Raw genomic sequence first — 20489 nt, 5'->3', positions numbered from 1 at the left:
GCCCAAGGAGAGAAAAGCTCTAAGTCTGTTAAGAAAAGGGCTTCAGAGCATTTTGGAGAACACAGTACACGGTGGAGTGGGCAGAAGGTAGCTGGGAAGGTCCAAGGGTCCTGAGATTGTCATTAACCTTGAGAATGAGGCAGGGTTGAGAGCCCATCCTTAGTCTTATGCTCTCTGAACCTGACTCACCTGCTCATGGAGACTGGCTCCATCACTGGGCAGAGCTGCCTGTAAGGGCTCTGGGAAGCTGAGAGTCAAAGCCAACACCAGTGCTCCGTGATGACTCCGAGGTCTCAGAGAGGACTCCTAGTGCTCAATGAAGACCCTCTAGTGCTCAGCCAGGACCCCAAGCTCTCAGAGAGGACCCTAGCGTTCAGTGAAGACTTCCTAGTGCTCAATGAGGACCCCCTAGTCCACAGCTGTCAGAGGACAGATCACTCCTGCTCCCAGGTTCCAGCAGCTCCTTTCAGGAGGGGAGAGGCCACATAGGAAATGCAGACCAGAGGGTTATAACAGAGGGATCCAGGTGAATTTAAGGGGCTTTCACAGTTATGCTACCCTGAAACCCCATGGAGGTCAGGCAGACAAGCTTCTTGGGGGGTTCGAGCCCCCTTTTAGGCTCCCTGGACAGTGCTCAGCTGAGCTGTACACACTTGCTCCCTTGACCTGCCTTCCTTTTTCTTTGTGCCCCTTCTCTTGGCAGTCTCCCGACAGGCTTCTGTCTTCTAAATCACAGCCAGTCTGGCGCCCAATTTTGTGACTGGGCTTCAAGTCACACCTTTATAGTGGCTGAACTCTCAGAAGGCTTGGAAAGGGGGCTGGGGCCAGGTTCGCATCTGATCTGTGCCCCACCTTATCCTGACCACGCTTGCTCTGCAAACAGCTGGGGAGCGAGGGCGTCATGCAGGCAGCTGTCTCAGAGATTGAGAGAAAAGCTAAGGATCCAGATCCATGGCACTTGACAAAGGAGACTGTCTTTTAGGAAGAGGAATGGGGGAGGGGCTTCCAGTGGGAGCTGCTGCTGGGGTCCTGTTAACAGTCTGGTCTGGGGGCGGGGGGAATCTCTTGGGGTCTTTCTCAGCTGTATGAAAAGACAGACAAGATGAGGGACACACGGCAGTGGAGATGCTGTCCTCAGCACCCACCTGAGTCTGTGGCTGCGTACCCAGTGGCCTCTGGCCAGGAAGGAGCGGGGGTTGGGCTGTGGGGGGTGGGAGGATGTGGAGGAGGAAGAGCTCAGGCTGTAGTCCCAGGTGACCTGAGGAGCTGCAAGTGGGTTGGGGCAGAGGCTACAGGAGAATGTTCCAGGACTTTAAGAGTAGAGGGTGGGCCTTGGTGCCTGGGTCTTACAGGATTGGGGAGGACAGCATGTGCCAAGGAGTAAGTTCTGGCTTTGGGCAACTTCTCTAAGCCTCACTTCTCTTATCCAAGACCAATACTGCCTGTTTGCCAAGAATGAGACAGAACTGGGCCACTCTCATTATTTTTAGGCTTCTTGTAGATTAAAAAAAATGCCAAACAAGCTCACAAGAATTGTGTCATATTTCAATGGTTTACATTTAGTAAACTGCATTTTAAACATCCAAACTTCCAGAAAACCCATACAGGATGACTTTCATAAATGGGAAGCTAGGACCAAATGGGCCCCCACTGCAGCCCCCGCCGGCCCATCCGACCCCATGGAGTAGTGACCATATGGTGAAACGGCCCCTTCTGGGATTTCTCCTAGCTGCGGAGGATGCCTTGTCTGCCGTGTTCTCCATACCCAGGTCCCTTCGTCCAGCTTCTGTTTGTCCTTTGAACTTCAGCTGGGTGCAAATCTCTCCAGGATACTTCTGACCGGGCTGGTTTTGGGGCTCCCCAGGACCTCTCTGCCCAGCGCTCCCCTTAGCATAGTGCTCAGCGTTCTAACATTTGTTTCCTGTCTGTCTCCCTTACTGACTGTGGGCTCCGTGAGGACACACACTGCAGCTCTCATTTTGATATCTTGAGCCCCTAATTCACAGAATGCCTTCTTTGAGTATGACTGAATGAATGAGTGAATGAACCAATGATTTGATCAGTGAGGTCTTCAAGAGGGGCGCTGCTTGCGACTGGTTTCCCCCTTCCTCTTGGATCATTCCAACCACGCACCCATCCACCACATTCAGGCCCCCTCTGCATCTTCTCTCTCCTGGTCAGAAGCGCAGAAAGCTCCCCATTCTTTGCTGTCCCTGGGGAAAGGCTCAGTGGGTGTGGGAGGACAATGATAGGGAGAGAAGGTGAAGGTGGGGAGCAGACTCCAGGGATTTAAGGTTCTGGGGGAGGGCACACAGGGCTCTGCACCAGGCTGGGTTCTCTGGGGGGGGGGCGGTCTGCCAGGTGAGGAAGCAGACTTGGAAGGGCTGTCAGCACATCTGCCATTTGCTTGTAAAGAGGGGCAAGCTGGAGGCCATTGGGGAGACGTGATGCTGGGCACGGGTTCCTGCAGGGCCGGGCGGCTCACTCCTGCTCTCCCACCTGCACTATTTGCCTGTGAGAACTGGGGCAGGGAGCACGTGGCTGAGGAAGCCTCTGTGGCTGCTCCTGGCCCTACCTGACCATGACCGTGACCATGACCTTGACTGTGACTGGCCCCCAGGTCTTTGTACCTGCTGCTCCTTTCGGTAGTTGTTCTTTCCACTCTCCCTGACCTGTGAATTGCTCCTCATCCTTCAAGATCAGCACAAGTGTCCCCTGAGGTGACACCCCACTCGCCAGACTTCTCTTCTGGCTTCCCAATTGCTCGGCAGGGATCTTTACAACCCACTTCTCCTGTTGTTGTTATTCACTTACACACGGGGGCTCTGCCAGAGTCTCCGATGAACAGGCATCTCACATCTCTGACTCCTCAGCACCCCGGGAGGTTCCTGGCATGCTGTGGAGGCTGAGAAGACGCCCAAGGTGGCTTGTGCTTTGTTACATGAGCGGGCAAATCTATGACTGGGTAGCAGGAATCACGAGTGCTGAGAAACACAAGTTCACAAATACACGAACGTGCACATGTGCACACACACACAGGCACGCGTGCCAGCCCTGCACCCCTCCTTGCCCCTGTACGCACGCAGGCAGAGGCCTCACCTCTGAGTCCAGCCCGGTTTCCTGTCCCTCTCCCCTGCCCCTGTCACTCAATTGCCTGCCAGATCCTCTCATGCTAATGAGAGGAAGCTTTGGCCAGAGAGAAGCTTGGAAAGGAAGTCTTTGAAATGGAAATGTTATGACAAAATGATGGATTGTTTTCTGAGCTGTGCAGTTGGTTTCTTGCTGGCAGCCGCAGAAGGGAGGATATAACTGAACCCGGAGTGGTAGAGGGTGCCCCTTGTCAGGAAGCCCGAGGCAGCAAGATAGGCAAGCGGGACCCACTCCGAGAGCTGGAAGTGGGCCATGGGAATGTGGGCTGAGGGACAACAGCAGGGCACGCAGAGGAGAAGGGCCTGGCCACCACTCAGGAGCTCTGGCTGTGGCTGCTCCCCATCTCCTGTGCACCGCCCCCTCCCTCCCCTCACCCCCCCCCCCCACCAGGCCCCTGGCATATAGCAGGAGGTCTGACCTACGGCCTGGCCATACCTAGCCCCCTGCAGGCCTGGCCCCTGGGCCTTTGCACAGGCCATTACCTTTGCTGGAAGCCCTGTCCACCATCTCCAACCTATGAACTGCTCTTCCTCCTTCAAGACCAGCTTAACCGTTACCACCTCTGAGAAGACGCCTACCACACATGATGCCCGCCTCACCCAGAGCCTCCAAACCTCAGCAAGACTGGCTGGCTGACCCCTGGCTGCTTGGCTTACTGGGGCCTAATTAGAATTGTCACCTGTCTTATTTATTAAAAAATAGTTTTTGAGTACGTACCGTGTGTGAAGCATTGTCCTCTGCACTGTCTCTCAATAAACATGACAGATAGAACTCTCCACGGTCACGGAGCTCTGTGGGGACACGGATGATGGAGACAACACGTGTGTTCACTGTGGAAGTTGTAGGTGATTTTGGTTACATTGGAGAAAGCAGAGAGAGCTCATGAATGCCAGAGAACGGCATAAGCTTCACAATGAGGTGGGTGAGACAGGCTCCAAGAGAAGGTGACGTTTGAGCAAAGACATGCAAGAGGGGGTAAGGTGTGTGGATATGAAAGAGGGACAAGCATTATAGGTAGCAGGAACAGCGTGTGAAAATTAACTCAAATGAGTTACCAGTAGATACATAACATTATTATTTGTTTACACCTCTCACCTTTCTGAGATGACCCTTTGAGGGCAGGGGTCACTTCTCGAACCTTCTGAATACTTCACAGCACTTGATACAGTGTAATTGCTCAGTGGATTTGTGTTGAATGAGTAAACAAACTCCCAAGTTTGTCCTTTCTAAACTCCTACGCAGGGTGAGGGCTGCCCAGACTCAGCTATTGTCCTGGAGCGCCCTCTAGTGGCCCAATTTCCGTTTGTACATCTTTCTATACTGCGATGTTCTTTCCACCCTGCGGGGGGGGGGCAGTTTAGTGCGGGTGGGGCCCGCTGTGGCCAACCAAATTATAAAATTTACTACCAAGTCTGGGGCACAGTGCCAGCTTCTGCAGGAGGCACAGGCACAGGGGGCATGGTCCCTGTGTCCCTGCTCTCAAAACCCCTCGCTGGACTTCTCACTGGCTAACTTTCCCTTCTCTGTTTTCTGGTATCCTCCCTCTCTGATCTTTCTGGATCATCTGTAATCCCAGGATTACATTTGAGCTGGAGCTGGCCAGGCGAGGATGTGGCTGCTGTGTGTGCTGTGGGGCTTGGGAATGGCATTGGCCCTTCCGGGTGGTTCTGAGGCCTTCAACCTGAGGAGTTAGATCTCCACGGAGCCCGGGCAGCAGTTACACACTCCCTGGAGCCTTGGGGCTGGGGTTAGGGCTAGATGAGATCCAGTCCAAAGTTGTCTCCCTGCTCTGGCTGGTGGAATCATGCCTCCTCTCGGAGGACTGCTCATGCATGGCCCTGGCCCCTCTCTGGGCTGGTGGTCTTGGTCTCCTCTGCATGACTCCGAAGTTCCATCTGTGGGTGCTGAGCTCGGCCACCTTTATCCTAGCCCTGCCCTCTGGCCCCAGCCATGAAATCCTAGAGCCCCTTTCTTTCCCAGGGCTCTGCTTCGCATTGAGACCGGAATAACTCTGTCTTTAGAACTTTATTTTTAGGACCTCTGAGAAGGAACAAGGAGCCTCCAGAGAGACGAGTCCTGTGTTGGGGAAGGTCTGGGCAGGGACCAGTCATACCTTCCATACCTTCTGCAGCTTTGAACTGTTGCCTGGGAAGTTCTGTAAGCCAGAACCTCCCATGGGAGCGGCGGATCTCAGCCACAGTCCCCGTATCAGCTCCCTGGGGGGTGTTTCTCGTCCGAGAGCATCATTCATTAACCATGAAGTGCCCCTGGGACTCCCGGAGTTGCCTTGGGGGCCAGTCTCTTGGCCTTGCTCCTGAGACAGTGAAGCAGGCCGACCCACCCTGAGGCGATGCTGGGGCCGGAGTTCTGACACCTGGGCCCATGGCCTGTCGGGTTTGGATAACGGCAAAAAGTGGAGAATCCCCAGCCATTTTCCTGAGTCCACACATGCCCAGGGTATGGCCACAGGCCACTCTGGGGAGACAAAGGCCAGTCGAGGGAAGCATGAGTTGGAATGCGAGAAACTTGAGAAACCATAGTCTTTGCCCCGAGAGTCAGTAGGATGGAGTGATAAGCAGGGGGTGCAGGCGCCCCGTGGATGTTCTGGTCACCTGGGGGCAGCTGGGCTAGGCGTTTGGACTGGACCCCAAGGACTGATGTGGACCCATGCTGCCCGTGGGGGGCTCCCTGGCAAAGGTCACTGGGCACTTGAGCCCATGCCTCCCTGACCCCTCGCACTCTCTGAGCACCTTGTCACCTTGGTGGTGTCTTAGAGCAGATCACCACCAACCGGGCAGCTTAAACAATGGACATTTGTTTCTCATGGTTCTGGAGGCTGGATGTCCTGAGATCAAGGTGCTGGTAGGGCTGGTTTTTCCTGAGGCCTCGCTCCTGGCTTCAGAGAGCTGCCTTCTGTGCACAACCCCTCCCCATGTCTCTTCCTCTTCTCCTAAGGACACCAGTCCTATTGGGTCAGGGCCTCACCCTTATGACCTCACTTTACCTTAATGGCCTCTTTAAAGGCCCATTTCATGGGGAGCCTGGCTGGCTCAGTCGGTTAACCGTCTGCCTTCAGCTCAGGTCATGATCCCAGGGTACTGGAATCGACCCCCACCTTGGGCTCCCTGCTCAGTGGAAAGCCTGCTTCTCCCTCTCCCTGTGCTCCTCCTACTTGTGCACTCTCTCTCTCTCTTTGTGTTAAAAAAATAAATAAAATCTTAAAACCTTTAAAAATAATAAAGGCCCATCTTCAAATGCAGTCCCACTGGGGACTGGGCTTCATCAGCATATCGAGTTTGGAGCGATAGTTCTGTCCATTACAAGTGGCATCCTGGGAGGGTGTCCTCCCCTTCCCCATTGTTCCTGTCACCTCCACGCTGCCCTGCTGCTCCTGCTCCATCTGGCCCCCAAAGAAGCCCCTTCCCCAGGGCTGCAGCTGCCTTAGTTGCTCAGAAACCTCCAGCTCCTTCTGGGATTGGCTGGCCCTGAGGGGTACGGTTCCAGTGGGACTCAGCATGAGTCCCCAAGCAAGGGCAGAGAGAGGAACCCTGGAGAGTGAGTCACTTGTCCTACCGGAAGAGGGTGACATGGGGGGACTCCGGTCTTTCCCATACAGCTGGGGTGGTGGTGGTCAGGCCTGAGGTCTGAGACTGATCCCCCAGGCATGGGCCTGGGCCTTGTCCAAGTGCACGCTCTCCCTCTCTCCCATCACGGATTTACAAAATGCCTAGTATAAGATCTTTGCAGCCCAGTGGCGTCCCACGGGTGAGTTAACATGATCTTTGCCCTCAGGGAGTTTTGCAGGGGTGAGAGCTATCGGGGGCTTCATCATGGTGAGATTTATGGAGAGGGACCATATTTTACATTTTAAATATTTTGTCCTATTGTTCTCTCCATTGATTGCAGTGTCCTAAAAAAGGCTGGTGATTCTGAAATCAGACTCCATCTGCCAGCTTGTTTCTTACGCCAATGAGTGTCCCAGTTTCGAGTCTAGAAGGTATGGCCCCCGTTCAGCCTGTGCTTCTGAGCCCCTGATGTGGGGCAGGGATCTGAGTGGAGAAAAGGGAGGCAGATCTGGCACCTGGAAACCATCCCCAGTTGGGGGGCCCCCAGGCCTGCTCTGTGTTGGCTCACGGAAGCCTGTCCCTTTCTCAGGCAGCCCTCGGACCCTCTCCCCCTGCTCTGCCTTTCTAGACTGGCCGCCTGGACTTTGACAGCTTCTGGACAACCTCCAGAGGGCCCCCAGATGAGATGTGACCTTTATAATCCTGGCAGCATTTGTTGGAGGGTCTGAGAGCTGAAGCCAGAGGGCAGCCGTGAGCTGTGACCTATGGGGACAAGTGAGGCAGGGGAGTTGCTGTGGGCTTGGCCAAAGCTGGGCTGGGCAGAGTGGAGAGAAGCAGCCTCCCCATGACTTGTCCTTGAGGCTTTTGGCAACTTGGACGATCTCCTTAGGTCTCCTTGTGGGCAGCCCCCTGTGTGTAGAACCCTGGAGCTGAGGACTCTGGCAGCAGCTTTGCCAGAGGGGACGGCAGGGAGGGGGACCCTGAAAGATTTCCTAGATGAAATAAGACTGATCTTCCAAGGTGGGCATTTCCAGAGGCTCTCTCACTGGACAGCAGAGGCTGGCCCTCCCAGGCGAGTCACCTCCTCTTCAGGGGGCGGGGAGGGGGGTCGCCTGGTAATCACCGATGCCATAGCCCCCTGACCCCCTGAAGAGGCTGTCCCTTGAGCTCTCTGGCCCTAGTGTGGGTGCACGACTGTAGCGCACGGGTTCTGGGTGACCCAGAGGGGAGTAAACCCGAGCAACATGCCCTAGACAGCTGGGTTTCAGAGCTGTGCTGTGGACCCACTCTGTCTCCTGGCTGATTTCCTCATAATGGATACAAGCTGTATGAGTTTTCTATTGCCATGGCATTGAATTAGCACAAACTTAGTGGATTGAAACAGCGCAAATGTATGATCTCATAGTTCTGGATTTTGGAAGTCAGTGGGCTAAAATTAAAGTGTCAGCAGGACTGCCTTCTTTTGGGGAGTTCTAGGGGGCAATTTATGTTGTTGCCTTTTCCAGCATCCATGGGCTGCCAGCATTCCTTGGCTGGTGGCCTCATTACTCTGACCTCTGCTTCCATTGGCTCATCTCCTGACCTTGGCCTCTGCCTCCCTCTTGGAAGAGACTGTGATTACATTGTGATTACACTGGGTCCATCTACATAATCCAGGATCATCTCACAACCTTGCAATCCTTGATCACATCCACAAAGCCCTTTTAGCCATGTGTAGGTAATGTATTCAAAGGTTTCAGGGATGGGGGAGTGGACATCTTTGGGGAGCCAATATTCTGTCTCCCACATCATCCTGTTGCTCTGATTTTGAAGTGCATATCGAGTTCCCCTCCGTGAGGCCCAGATCCAAGAGAGGAAGTTTCTAGTAGATTGGGGGCTCCCCTCTACCTGCCCAAGACCATCCCCCTTGGGTAACTGATCAAGAGTCCATTTCCTTCAGAGCACGCCTTGCCCTTTTCCTCTGGGGATGGTTTTCTCAGGACAAGCTCATTGAACACCATCCCATCGCCCTAATATTGGCACCCCAAACCACAGCAGGATGACCTTCTTACGAAAACTCAGAGAGCTGAGAGCTAAGATGTCACAGCTAGATACTTGATCCTGCAAACCCCAAGTCCTGCCCAGCCTACCAAGCCTTGCTGTCTTCTTGACTGAGAATTGTTTCTATGAAGGGATTCTGGGGAGAATATAATATTCTGGATATTCAGAATATAATATTCTGGGGAGAGGGCACCGGTGTGGAGGAAGGGAAGGAAGGAGTCATCTCCAAAACTTGGAACTGCTGATGCCCGGAGGTCCCTTTGAAGTCCCCAGGGCTGGTGCTGGGGCCCCTCCGGGGGTTGGACTTGATTTCATATGGCGAGGGAGCACGTGGTCACTGAAGCCGAGTCTGGGGAAGACAACTCTGCCTTGACCTTAAGTTTTGAAGAAATGAATAGAAGAGCCCTGTTCTCATGGTAGGCTGAAATTGTGTAGAACTTCTTGCACTTAGAGGTGGGACTGCCTTGATAGGGAAGTAAGTTTTTAAAAGTCGAGATAAACTTGAGGCTAGCAGACAGGGTTCAACTCTGAATCTGCCGTTCATTAGGCTCTATAATCTTAACTTTTGTTGAGGGCCTCAGTTTCTTCAGCTGTAAAATGGGAATACCAGAACTACCCACCGAGGACGGGAAGAAGGAAAGTGAAGAAACGAACCTGAAAGTGCCTTGTACAAAGGGGTATGCTATGTGGGAATGTTATTGTATTAAGGGAAGGTGAGCAGGCTGGCAAGCATTCAACAGCGGGCATCCAAGGACCAGGAGCACGACCGCACCTTGGGACACCTGTACCAGTGGCAGAAAGCCGGCTGGTCACCCACCGTGGTCTAGAAACTAAGCCAACATGGAAGACCTTATATTTTCATGCAGTGGAAAGACTCACAGCCCTCCCCCCATGTGTTCCCTTCGTTCTGACCATCCCCTCCTCTGGACCAGCTGCGCTTTGGCAAATAATGTCCTACGAAATGCTTTTCCCTGTGGGATTGACAGCCTCCCAGAAGGGCTCCCAGTAATCGCAGCCTCCAAGGATGCTCATGCTTGGGTAAACCCTCCCCCCTGGAGTATGGGCGGGGCTTAGTCTTGCAAATAATACCCCAAGCCTTGGAGTGTCCCTTCCAAGGTTGTTTTGCAAAGACAAGCAACCCTCTCACTTGCTCACTGGGAGGAAGCAAGCTGCCCTGTCATGACCTGCCCCACGGGAAGATTCAGAAAGCAAGGAATGGAAGGTAGCTTCTAGCCAACGGCCAGAGGGGAGCTGCCTCCCCGCCCCCACCAAGGGCTCCTGCTGAGGGTCATGTGAGGGAGCTGGAAGCAGGTTCACCCCCTTTTGAGCCTTTAGGTCGTGCAGCTCCAACTGATACCTTATTCAGCTGCACGACCGACGGGAAGCCAGTGGACCCGACCTAGCTGAGCCTGGGTTCTGGACCCACAGAAACCGTGAGACAATCAGTGTGTGTTTGAAACTGCTAACTTTGGTGGAATTTGTTACCCAGCAATGGAGAGCTAATGCTCACTGCAAAGCGGCATCACACTTTTAGTTTAGTGACTACACCTGAACACTGACTCTGTGCCAGACACATGGTGTCAGGGTCCTGAGGCTCTGGAGATGAGTCAGACAAGACCCCACCCTCCGGGAGCTCCCAGTTGTGGGCGACAGGTACACATGGGACAGGCAAGGTGAGATCAGAGCAAGCCTCTTGGAGGCATGAGTGTTTGGAATGTCTTGAGGGACAGGTAAGATTTGGGTGGCTCAGTCGATTAAACATCCAACTCTTGGTTCTGCTCAGCTCATGATCTTAGGGTCGTGAGGTCAAGCCCCATGTCGAGCCCCGCGCTGCGCCTGGAGTCTGCTTGGAGTTCTCCCCTCCCTGCTCCCCCTGTCCCTCCCCCTGCTCTCTCTCTCTGTTTCTAAAATAAAGGAACGGAATCTTAAAAAAAAAAAAAAAAGAAAGAAAGAGGGTAAAGGGGCATCTCACGGGGGAAGGAACAGAGGTGGTTCAAAGTGTTTTCAAGCAGGTGACACTGAGCTGACCAGGAAGGAGAAAAAGCTGGGCAGATTTGGCCCCTCTTTTTTTGGATGGGGTTAGCACGAGGCAAAATCGGAGGGAGGCAGCCTCTTCCCACAGCTTTCTAGCACAGACCGGTCTAGCTAACGCAGGAGCTGTCTTATATGGGGGGCGGGGTGATAGTTCTGGCTGCCTCCTGGGCTCAGTCATCCTGGCTCTCCTGAGACAGGGCTGTGTGGGGAGAGGTGGTTTGGGGGCACAGGAGAAGCCTTGATACCTACCACCGAGCCACTGGCTTCCAGTCCTGCTTGGCCACCTGCCAGCTGGAGCATCTTGGGCAAGTGATGTGATTGTTCTGTGACTGATCCTCCTCATATATAAGGTGGGCTCGTGACACGTCCTACCTCACAGCATGTCATGAGCCTTAAGCTGACTCATTTACACGAAGCATCTTGGAATAGCGTCTGGCACGCAATGAATGTAAGTTACTGTTCTTTTTCAAGGGACATGACCTGCTCTTTGCAACATGGTTCTTTCTTTCTCTTACTCTTTTCCTTCTTTCATTTGCGAAGCATCTGTTGTGCGCCAGAGCTGTGCGGGGATGGTGACATTAAAAGGGCACAGCTGTGGCTCTGGAAAGGTTTGCAGCTCACTGGTGAGTTTTCATTCTAGATCTTATCCTTTCTTTCACACGTCCGTTGAGCATGAACCTGTCACCGTCCACCTGTGCACCCTACTTTGCACAGCACCTTTCACTGTTGGCTGAGCACCCTCCTGTGTTATCTAGTGAATTCTTATGATAACTTGGCTCTTGGATGACTGCCCAGCTGGGCCCTGTGGGGGAGCGCAGAGCATAGGGTCTCCCCACACTCCGGGGCACAACCCAGACAAAGGAATACAGTGATGCCTAACAGGACTTCTCTGCTCTCGCAGAGTGTTTCTGGGGAGTTCTGTTGCCTGGGTGAGTGGGGCAGACATAGAGGGGGCAGTCCGCAGAGCATGGGGTCCCTGTGCTCCCAGGACAGGTGGAACAACAGGTGGATGTCATCTTGCTGGAAAATGCCTTTGGTGCTGGGCTGCCTGTTTGGCCTCCCCGCTCTGTCCCACAGCCCTTCTTACAGCCCCCACAGGGCTCTTGCCTCCCTCCTTCCTTCCCGCCCCCAGCTCCTCCGTCCTGGGAAAGGACTTCAGGGACAGCGTGTGTGAGTGAGGGCAGTGGCATGTGTAGCAGAGTTCATTCTTGACTTCAGGGGTCCTTTCCTGGGACTGCAAGGCAGGAACCAGGCCATTAAGAAACTGGGAAACAGGACTCAGGCGTCTGAGTAAAAACAACTTCATGTTACAAGTCACAAGTGGGAGCCGTTTCCAGCACCTGCTCAGGCTCTGCGCTGAGAATGTGGCACAGGAGCCAGCCTCAGGGAGCCAGGGAAGGGGGGTGGGCCCCCACCCTCTGGGAACTTGCCTGGTACCCCCAGCCCCGCCCTATGAGCTGGCTGTCTCCCTTCTCTCCTCCCCTTCCCACTCACTCCTTGCTTGTCACTCTTCCCCTCTCCTGTTCACTCCCCCCTGGCCTGAGGAGGCAGCAGCACGGAGGGAGGGGACCCCTTCTCCCCTTCCTTTCTCTAATCCTTAACCCAGCCTTGAGGGGCAACTCTGCAGCCCTGTGCCCTTGGTGCCCATGGCAGGCGGTGGGCTCCACGGAGGCCTGGCGATATCAGTGCTGGTGGCCGTCTCTTTTCCTAGCCGTGTGACTTTGGCCATGGAACTTCATCTCTCCGAACTGGTTTCCTCATTTGCAAAAGGGAGGTGATAATTTTTATGGATTGAAAATTGTCTCCCCCCCAAAAAAAAGATATGTTGGGGGGTCCTAACTCTCAGTATCTCAGAATGTGATCTTATTTGGAGATAGGGTCCTTACAGAGGTAATCAAGTTAAAATGAAGTCTTTAGGGGGCACCTGGGTGGCTCAGTTGGTTAAGCGTCTGCCATCTGTCCGGTGGTGCTCCCAGGGTTCTGGGATCAAGCCCCACACTGGGATCCCCGCTCAGCAGGGAGCCTGCTTCTTCCTCTCCCTCTGCTCCTCCCCCTGCTTGTGTGCTCATTCTCTCTCTCTCTCTTGCATTCTCTCTTTCTCTCTCTCAAATAAATAAATAAAATCTTTAAAAATAAAATAAAATGAAGTCATTAGGGTGAGGCTACCCCAATAGGACTGATGTCCTTATAAAAAGGGGGAAATGTGGACACAGAAACAGACATGAAGGGGAGATGATGGGAAGACATTAGAAGAAAGGCATCTGCACACCAAGGAACCAACCTGCCGCCCCGTGACCTTGGTCTTCCAGGCTCCAGAGCTAGGAGACAATCCGGTTCTGGTTCTGTAGTTTGAGCCACAGGGCCCAGCCTTGTGGTCCTTCCTTAGGGCAGCCTAGCATTGCAAAAACACTCGCCAGAAGATGCAGAGTAAACCTCTGACCCCTAGGGAAGGTCAGTTCCCCTTGGCCTAGAAGGGAGAGGCCCCATTTTCTCTCAGAGCAGATGCTCAGTTACTGGTAAGCTGTGTTGGCCAGACCCGCTCATGGGAGACAGCTGTGGTGTTGGGGAGAGGCCTCAGGCTCGGGGCTTCGCTCCACCAACGACCAGATGGTGAGACCGGGCAAGTCACCGAATTTGTCAGAATCTGTTTTATCGCCTCCAAAGTGGAACAAATGCCAAAACTCTCCTGAACACCCCGCAGGGTTCTCGTGAGGTTCGAATTAGATAAAAACACACGCAGAAAAAAACCCCCAAAAAACAAAAAACGAGGAATGGTTTTAAAACCCCACGGCATTAATTACGGCTGTAGTTAATCCTGGGATTGGAGGGGTTTCTGAGAACACAGAGAAGTGTCCAGGGATGCTTGGAGGTGGACATTCCTACTTTGCGGGAAAAATTTGAGACTATCTTACAGGCCCATAGTGATTCCTGGTTCTTACTGTCCCATCCTGAATTCAGGTATGCTGCAACCAAGTGGCAACAGAGGGCCTTGCTTACATTTAGAACAATTTTTGGAGATCCCACACGAGGGGACACATCTATTTATTTAGTACCTATTCTATGAAAGGCAATGTAGAGATGATGTCTTAGTTGATTTTCTTGACATCTCTAGCAGATAGTCACAATGAGCCCCAACTTATCCCATTTGAAAAGATTGGGTCTCAGAGAGTTTGAGCAAGTTGGTCACAGTCACACAGCAAAACTGGGATCTGAACCCAATGCTGTAGAACCAGGGCTCCTTCCATATACGGACTCCCCAGATGCAACCCTGCGGTATCTGCTTGTGTTTCCTTAGCAAGTAAAGCGATCCACATCTCATTTCCTTAAAAAGAAAAAAAAAAAGCAGCCACCTCTTATTAAAACGTTGAACTTGAGCATTTCACTTACAGATGATGCTTCAGAGAAAATCATTAATAAGCCTCAAGACATCTGAACACCTCTTTCCTCTCCAAGTAACTATTTTTAATCTTTAGTCTTTCCCCTCTTTTTCCTCCTTTATCCAGCTTCAAAGGGAAGGCTGCAGTCCATAACTTTGCTCTTCCTACTCACTTACTGAAGCTTTAAAAAAAAAAAAGCTGCTTCTGTTTCCAACATGCTGGACTTCCGCACCCCTCACCTCCCCGCCTCCAGACTCTTAGCTCCCAGGCCACAAGCCTTCTCTTTCCGTCTGTGCCCCTCTGTTGTCCCATAGAAAAGAGAGAGAGAGCGAGCGAGCACCATAGGCCTGTCTCCTTCTCTACACCTTGCAGTGAGATCCTCACTGTCTCCAAGATGAGGCAGAGGGGACAGGGCGCTGTCCCGAGAGATGGAAACCCTGTTTTCCCTTTCCCCACCCAAAGGGAAGCATCATCGTGGTACTCTGCTCTTCAGGACCAGAAGGGACCACCTTCCTCTCTCTGTTCTCTCTAGCCAGAGCTCCCCACCCCCGCAGACCAGAATTTGTGTCCGGCACTCTGAGGACACCCTCCCGCCCCACACTGGGCTTCATATTCTTTCCCAGTTGAATGTGGTAACACGCCTCCCAGTGGAGCTGAGCGCGGTGCAGAAACTCAGCATAAATTACTCCGTCCCTTCTGTGGTCCCAGGACCAGCCAGAGGGTGGGCCACACGGGGCCACTTTCCTTCCAGTGTGAAAGAGCCGGGGAGCAGGAGGGGCCCCTCGCTCCCCATTCATAGGGAAAGCTCTACTTCATAGAGAGGCCGTTTCTCCTCCCCAAGGGCACACACCCCTCTCGGTCAGTTCTGTAACCCCAAGGGCCCGTTTTGGCATCTGGCCCACAGTTGGGACTTAATTTTCTTTCTTTTCAAGAAAGTAAATCGGATACATGGTGACGACTCCTTACCTTCTGCCGCTTGGGATCTCAGGAAAAAAACAAACAAACAAACAGAGAAATCAGATAATTCTGTGCCAGGAATTTACTTCAGCTCCAAGTCTCCAGGTAACTGGGTCACAAGTATTAACATTTTGGGGCATGTAGGGGAAGTCAGGGGCCTCCTACTTGGCCCTGCTAGGGCCTTGCCTCTGCTTTGTTGTTCCCTTGTTTGTCTTCCTCCTTCCCTCTTCATTTGTTGAGCATCTACTATGTCCCAGACACTGTGCTGGGCTCATCACATTAAAAAGTCACAGCCCTGGCTGTGTGTTTTTATCCTTGGCTCTGTCTACCTCCATCCAACCATCGGCATATTAAGGGATTTAATGTATTATCTTACGCAATTCTCGCAATAACCTTGGGAGCCTGGTATTATTTATTATGCGTGTTATTTTTTTCTGCTCTATTTGTTATTTCTGTTAACGATAGAACAGGAGGGTGGTGGCAGGGAGGAGGGGGCTTGGCCACGGCCCCTCAGGCTCAGAAGAGCAGGAGATCCACCCCAAATTCCGTATGAGGATCGCTGCATTTCTCTCCTCGTGCGTCTGACTGGCATCTCCGGGAGGGAGTGAAATAGCATTCATTATCCGGTGACATTTCACAGGCAGCTTTTTACCTCCACTTCCCCTGAGAGGCAATAACAAAAGTTTGTCTGATCTTCCTTTTACCCACCACCCCAGGTCCCTGCCAACCCCGGTGCCTTTTCATCTGCGCTGTTTCTAGGCTATGACCGGGCAGACTCTGCGGTCTCTGGGGGAGACCAGGATGCCTTTATTCCTCTCACTTCAAAGGGCCTTTGGAGGCTCCACTCCACAGGGGAATGCATTTTATTTTTTAGGAGGCTGGAATCAGCTGTTGAGAGGGGCAAGGGGCACCTTGGGCTCCCCTTCCCTCCTGTCCTTCCCACCCTCTGGGACCTAACAGAAAAGGAGGGGGGGAAAGGTGGCCTTGTCACTGGTGGGCAGGCCACGCTTCCTCAGCAGCTGCTGTGAGGTGATCTGAGCAGGACTTCCATGGAGAGGGACTCCCCTGGTGAGGGCCTGGGCAGGGAGAGCGTGAGGGGAGCAGTTCAAACTGACCTGGGAGGTCTGACTGCCAGGATGCTTGAGAAAAGTGACCTTCTGGAGGCTCAGGGGTTGCCCTGGAAAGCTGCAAAGGGGTCCGCAACCTTCCGAGCCAGGCCTTCAGAGAGAGAGGTGTCCTGGGTCCCCTTGGCTTCCTTTAATCCTATCTAGGGGTGGCCTGGGTAGGAAGGGAGGCAGGGATTTTTCTCTCCACTGGCTGGGAGCATGTTCTAGGCCAGGCTGCCCCTGTGTCCCTTTCTAGCCTACCGCCCCCCCCCGAGGTCCCAGAGCCCCCCACCCAATGCTTTAAGGGTCACTCAACAGTCATTCCTCATTAACGAGGTCTGGCCTCAGCCTGTAGGTCTAAGGTCTGGGAGACGGTAGGGGTGAAGGAGAACAAAATCTTACCAGGCCGAGAGAGTGTCTTAGTTTGGTCTCTTTAGGGTAATTGAAGGGACCATTTATTAATTCAACAAATATTTACTGAACACCTGCTGTGCGCTGCAATAGGCCTGGGGAATATGGTAATGGACCGAACAGACCAAAATCTCTACCTTTGGATCTGACATTTTTGTGAGGAATTATCCATAGTAATGTGACGCAAAAGTGATTCTCTATATATGTATATTTGTTTGTTTTTGGTTGGATGATGATAAGGCCATGACCTGGGGGCTGCCATGCTCCCCGCCCTGCAGAGAACGTCCTTGAGAGCTGTGATGGCGTCCAGCAGAGGGAAGCGGAGAAGGGCAATGGACAGGAGGGACTCGAGCTCTGAGGGTGGTGGTGTTTGAGTCCCCAGACTCAGCTACAATCTCTTCTTGTCCTGAATTTCTCCATCACGGGAGCTGGTAAAGGTTTCTGTCTTATTTGAGTTTGACTTGGGTTTTTGGCACCTGCCACGGAAAATGGCCTGCTGGAATGCGTTCCTGCCCCAGCGTGTGCGCCCTCGGGAGTGCTGAGCCGGTGGTGGGGAAGGTACCGCGTCCCCTAGCACGGTGAGGGCTGGACAGGGCCACCAGAGCTGAGAGAGCCTCATGGGTGAGCAGGGTCCAGGGTGGCCACTGCTCTGGGGGTTTTCCTGGGGTTGCTGCAGAGCCTTCCTTCCCCGAGAGTGGCTGAGCTCCTCTGAGTGGGCCCTGCCTGAGTGGCACGGACTGGGCGAGGCGAGCGCAGGGCATGGTGCCTCCAACCTCAGCCTCCCTGATGTCCCAGAGCCGCAGGGAATGCTGCCGCCTGGGGGTTGGAGTTACCGCCTGTGGTTTGCACGGGGGTGAAGCGTATTGGGTCTTTGGTCAAGAAGGTGAGGGATGGGACAACCGCAGTGCCATCTATGTCTGATCACCCTCATTTTGTGCTCTTTGATTGATACCTATGAAATGATACCTACCTGACAGTGGCTGTTTCAGAGGAAATGACACGTGTGCAAATCAGCCTGAACAGCTAGTTGGTTATTGAACATGATATGATCTGGTTCATAACCCTTTTCCTTTCCCAGCTCAGTTAAGTCTGTTTTTTAAAAAATTTATTATTATTATTATTTTTTAATAAACATATAATGTATTTTTATCCCCAGGGGTACAGGTCTGTGAATCGCCAGGTTTACACACTTCACAGCACTCACCACAGCACATACCCTCCCCAGTGTCCATAACCCCACCCCCCTCTCCCGGACCCCCTCCCCGCAGCAACCCTCAGTTTGTTTTGTGAGATTAAGAGTCACTTATGAAAAAAAAAAAAAAAAAAAAAAAGAGTCACTTATGGTTTGTCTCCCTCCCGATCCCATCTTGTTTAATTTATTCTTCTCCTACCCCCCTAACCCCCCATGTTGCATCTCCACTTCCTCATATCAGGGAGATCATGTGATAGTTGTCTTTCTCCGAATGACTTATTTCACTAAGCATGATACCCTCTAGTTCCATCCACGTCGTCGCAAATGGCAAGATTTCATTTCTTTTGATGGCTGCATAGTATTCCATTGTGTATATATACCACATCTTCTTTAAGTCTGTTTTTAAACTGTCTTTGAAATCAGTGACCTTCCGCTTAGGGTTGATTGGATGCCGATTGCTAAGGCAAGTTCTGTCCTTATTCGGGCAGCGCTAATTGATTGGTCCAAAAGACAGCTTTTAAAGAGCAGTCATTCCTTTCGCTCATGTGGTGCTTTCCAGCCATAATCACCTGTAGTCACACCCCATCCCTGCTTCCTCCCCACAGCCCAGGGAGGTGGGTGACGTTGGGCCCATTTGTCAGAGTTGGAAGTAAACTCAAAGAGGGTGAGTACAAGTATAACGGGCAGAGAAGCAGGGAGTCACAGGGGCCGTCTCTAGCAGAGGGCAGGCCCTGAGCAGCCACTTTGGCGGCTTGTGGAGGTCCTGAGGCACCCCTTTGGCCAGGTTGGGCAGGTGGGAGGACTCAGGATCTGCTCCCTAGGGTTGGGTGGGGAGAATCCTGCCATGTTTGCTGCCGTCAGAGTATTTTTTGTTTTGTTTTATTTTTATTTTTATTTTTTTTTGATCTCCATCTTCCACATAAGGAAACTGAGGCCCATTGAGGTCTGAGTCCTAACATTAATACAAATTCAGCCAGGTCCTTTGGTTCCAAATCTGGAGAGCTTTCCACTCAAAACACTGACATTTTTGAGAGGCTTTCTGCTTTATAAAACACTTTTCAAAGAGAATGAATAGATGAAACAATGAATCCCAAGCTCTTTGCAAAGATAGCCAGCATCATGTGGGAAGGAAGGCGCAAGATTTGGAAGCCCTCTGCCCTGAAGATGTTTTTGTTGTTCCTCTTACATTGTTTGCATATTTTTACTGTGACCCTTAAAAGGGGCCTTTCCCTTCTTTCTATGTCTTTACTCAGTGGCTAGAAAATGTCTGCCACATAGAAGGGGCTCCATTAATAGGAACTCACCGAAGGAAGCCTCAGGCCTTGCTCTGCTCCTCCCAAAGACAAGGGCATCTGAGCCTGGCTGCTGACAAATTCTTCCGTCTGTGACGGTAGTGAGAGCGCCTTTCACATTGACCCCTGGGCCGTGCTGTCCCGTCTGCCCTGACTCTCTTCTTTCCCTTTGTCAGCGAGTCACCAGGGGTGCAAGTCTATCGATCTCTCTGCTACAGGAGGCTGGGCAGATGGATGGTGAGAGGGCCCCACAGCCCATCTCCCTGGCTGGCTCTGGAAGAAACAGATGACTCGGCGCTGGGGACTCAATGTCGGGGACTATGACACCAGCCCCGCTGGCAGCAGTGGTGTGGCGAGTGGAAGCCTTGCTGCTGCTGCTTTAAGATTTTATTTATTTATTTGACACAGAAAGAGAAACAGTGAGAGCAGGAACATGAGCAGGGCAAGTGGAGAGAGGAAGCAGGCTTCCCACTGAGCTAGGAGCCCGATGTGGGGCTCGATCCCAGGACCCTGGGCTCATGACCTGAGCCAAAGGCAGACGCTTAAAGAATGAGCCACCCAGGTGCCCCAGAGGACTTGCTTCTGTAGCCCTGTTCCTGGCACCAGCCTGGAGGTCTGGACCTGCTTCCTGGGAATCAGAAGTTTATAAGCAGGCCTCCTAACCCTCCAGGGGTAACTGCATTGGCTAGAGAAACCGAGTGGCTCCCTTCTGCCCTGCTAGTCTAAGCCCTTTCTGGCAGGACCCTCGGACGAGAAAGGCTGGGCTGCAGGCTCTGGGACTCTATCTTGGCCTCTGGGGGCACTGGCCCACCCTACCCCTGGGTCTTTCCATCCCATCGTGTTTGCAGCATGTCTGGAGGTGGGAGGCCGGCATGTGGCTCTGAATATAGAGTCAGAGAGAGAAAGAAAGCACGTCCTCAGGAGAACCAGCCTCCCTGCTCCCAGAAATGTGCTGCGACCATCTGTATGACCCCAGCCCCAGGATCCCTTCTCAGGAGGGAGCTGTTCCAGTTAGCAGGCAGCATGGTGGGATACATTGTGGCATCAAAGAGACCTAGATTTAAATCCCTCTCTACTGCTTCCTGGCTGTGTGCCCACGAACCACTCTGAACCAGTTTCCTCATGTGACAAAATGAGGGGAATAATGTTTACTTTGGGTGGCTGATGGGAAGTGCAAATTGTCTCACCCATCTGTGGAGAGAGGTTTTGCTGTAAAGAATTGTGATCATGTGGCTTCCAGAAGGCAGAATGTGGGCATGTGGACTCTTTTGTCAAAACCACCCCAAGGATGCTCAGGAGCCTGGAGAAAGAATTTTTGCAAGGACTCAGTGTCTATGGGAGTTTGCATCACCTCAGATCAGAGT

Source organism: Martes martes (assembly GCF_963455335.1).
Source record: "Martes martes genome assembly, chromosome: 4".
Classification (NCBI taxonomy): Eukaryota; Metazoa; Chordata; class Mammalia; order Carnivora; family Mustelidae; genus Martes; species Martes martes.
The sequence above is the reverse complement of the archived record's forward strand: the minus strand, read 5'-3'. Positions refer to the sequence as shown.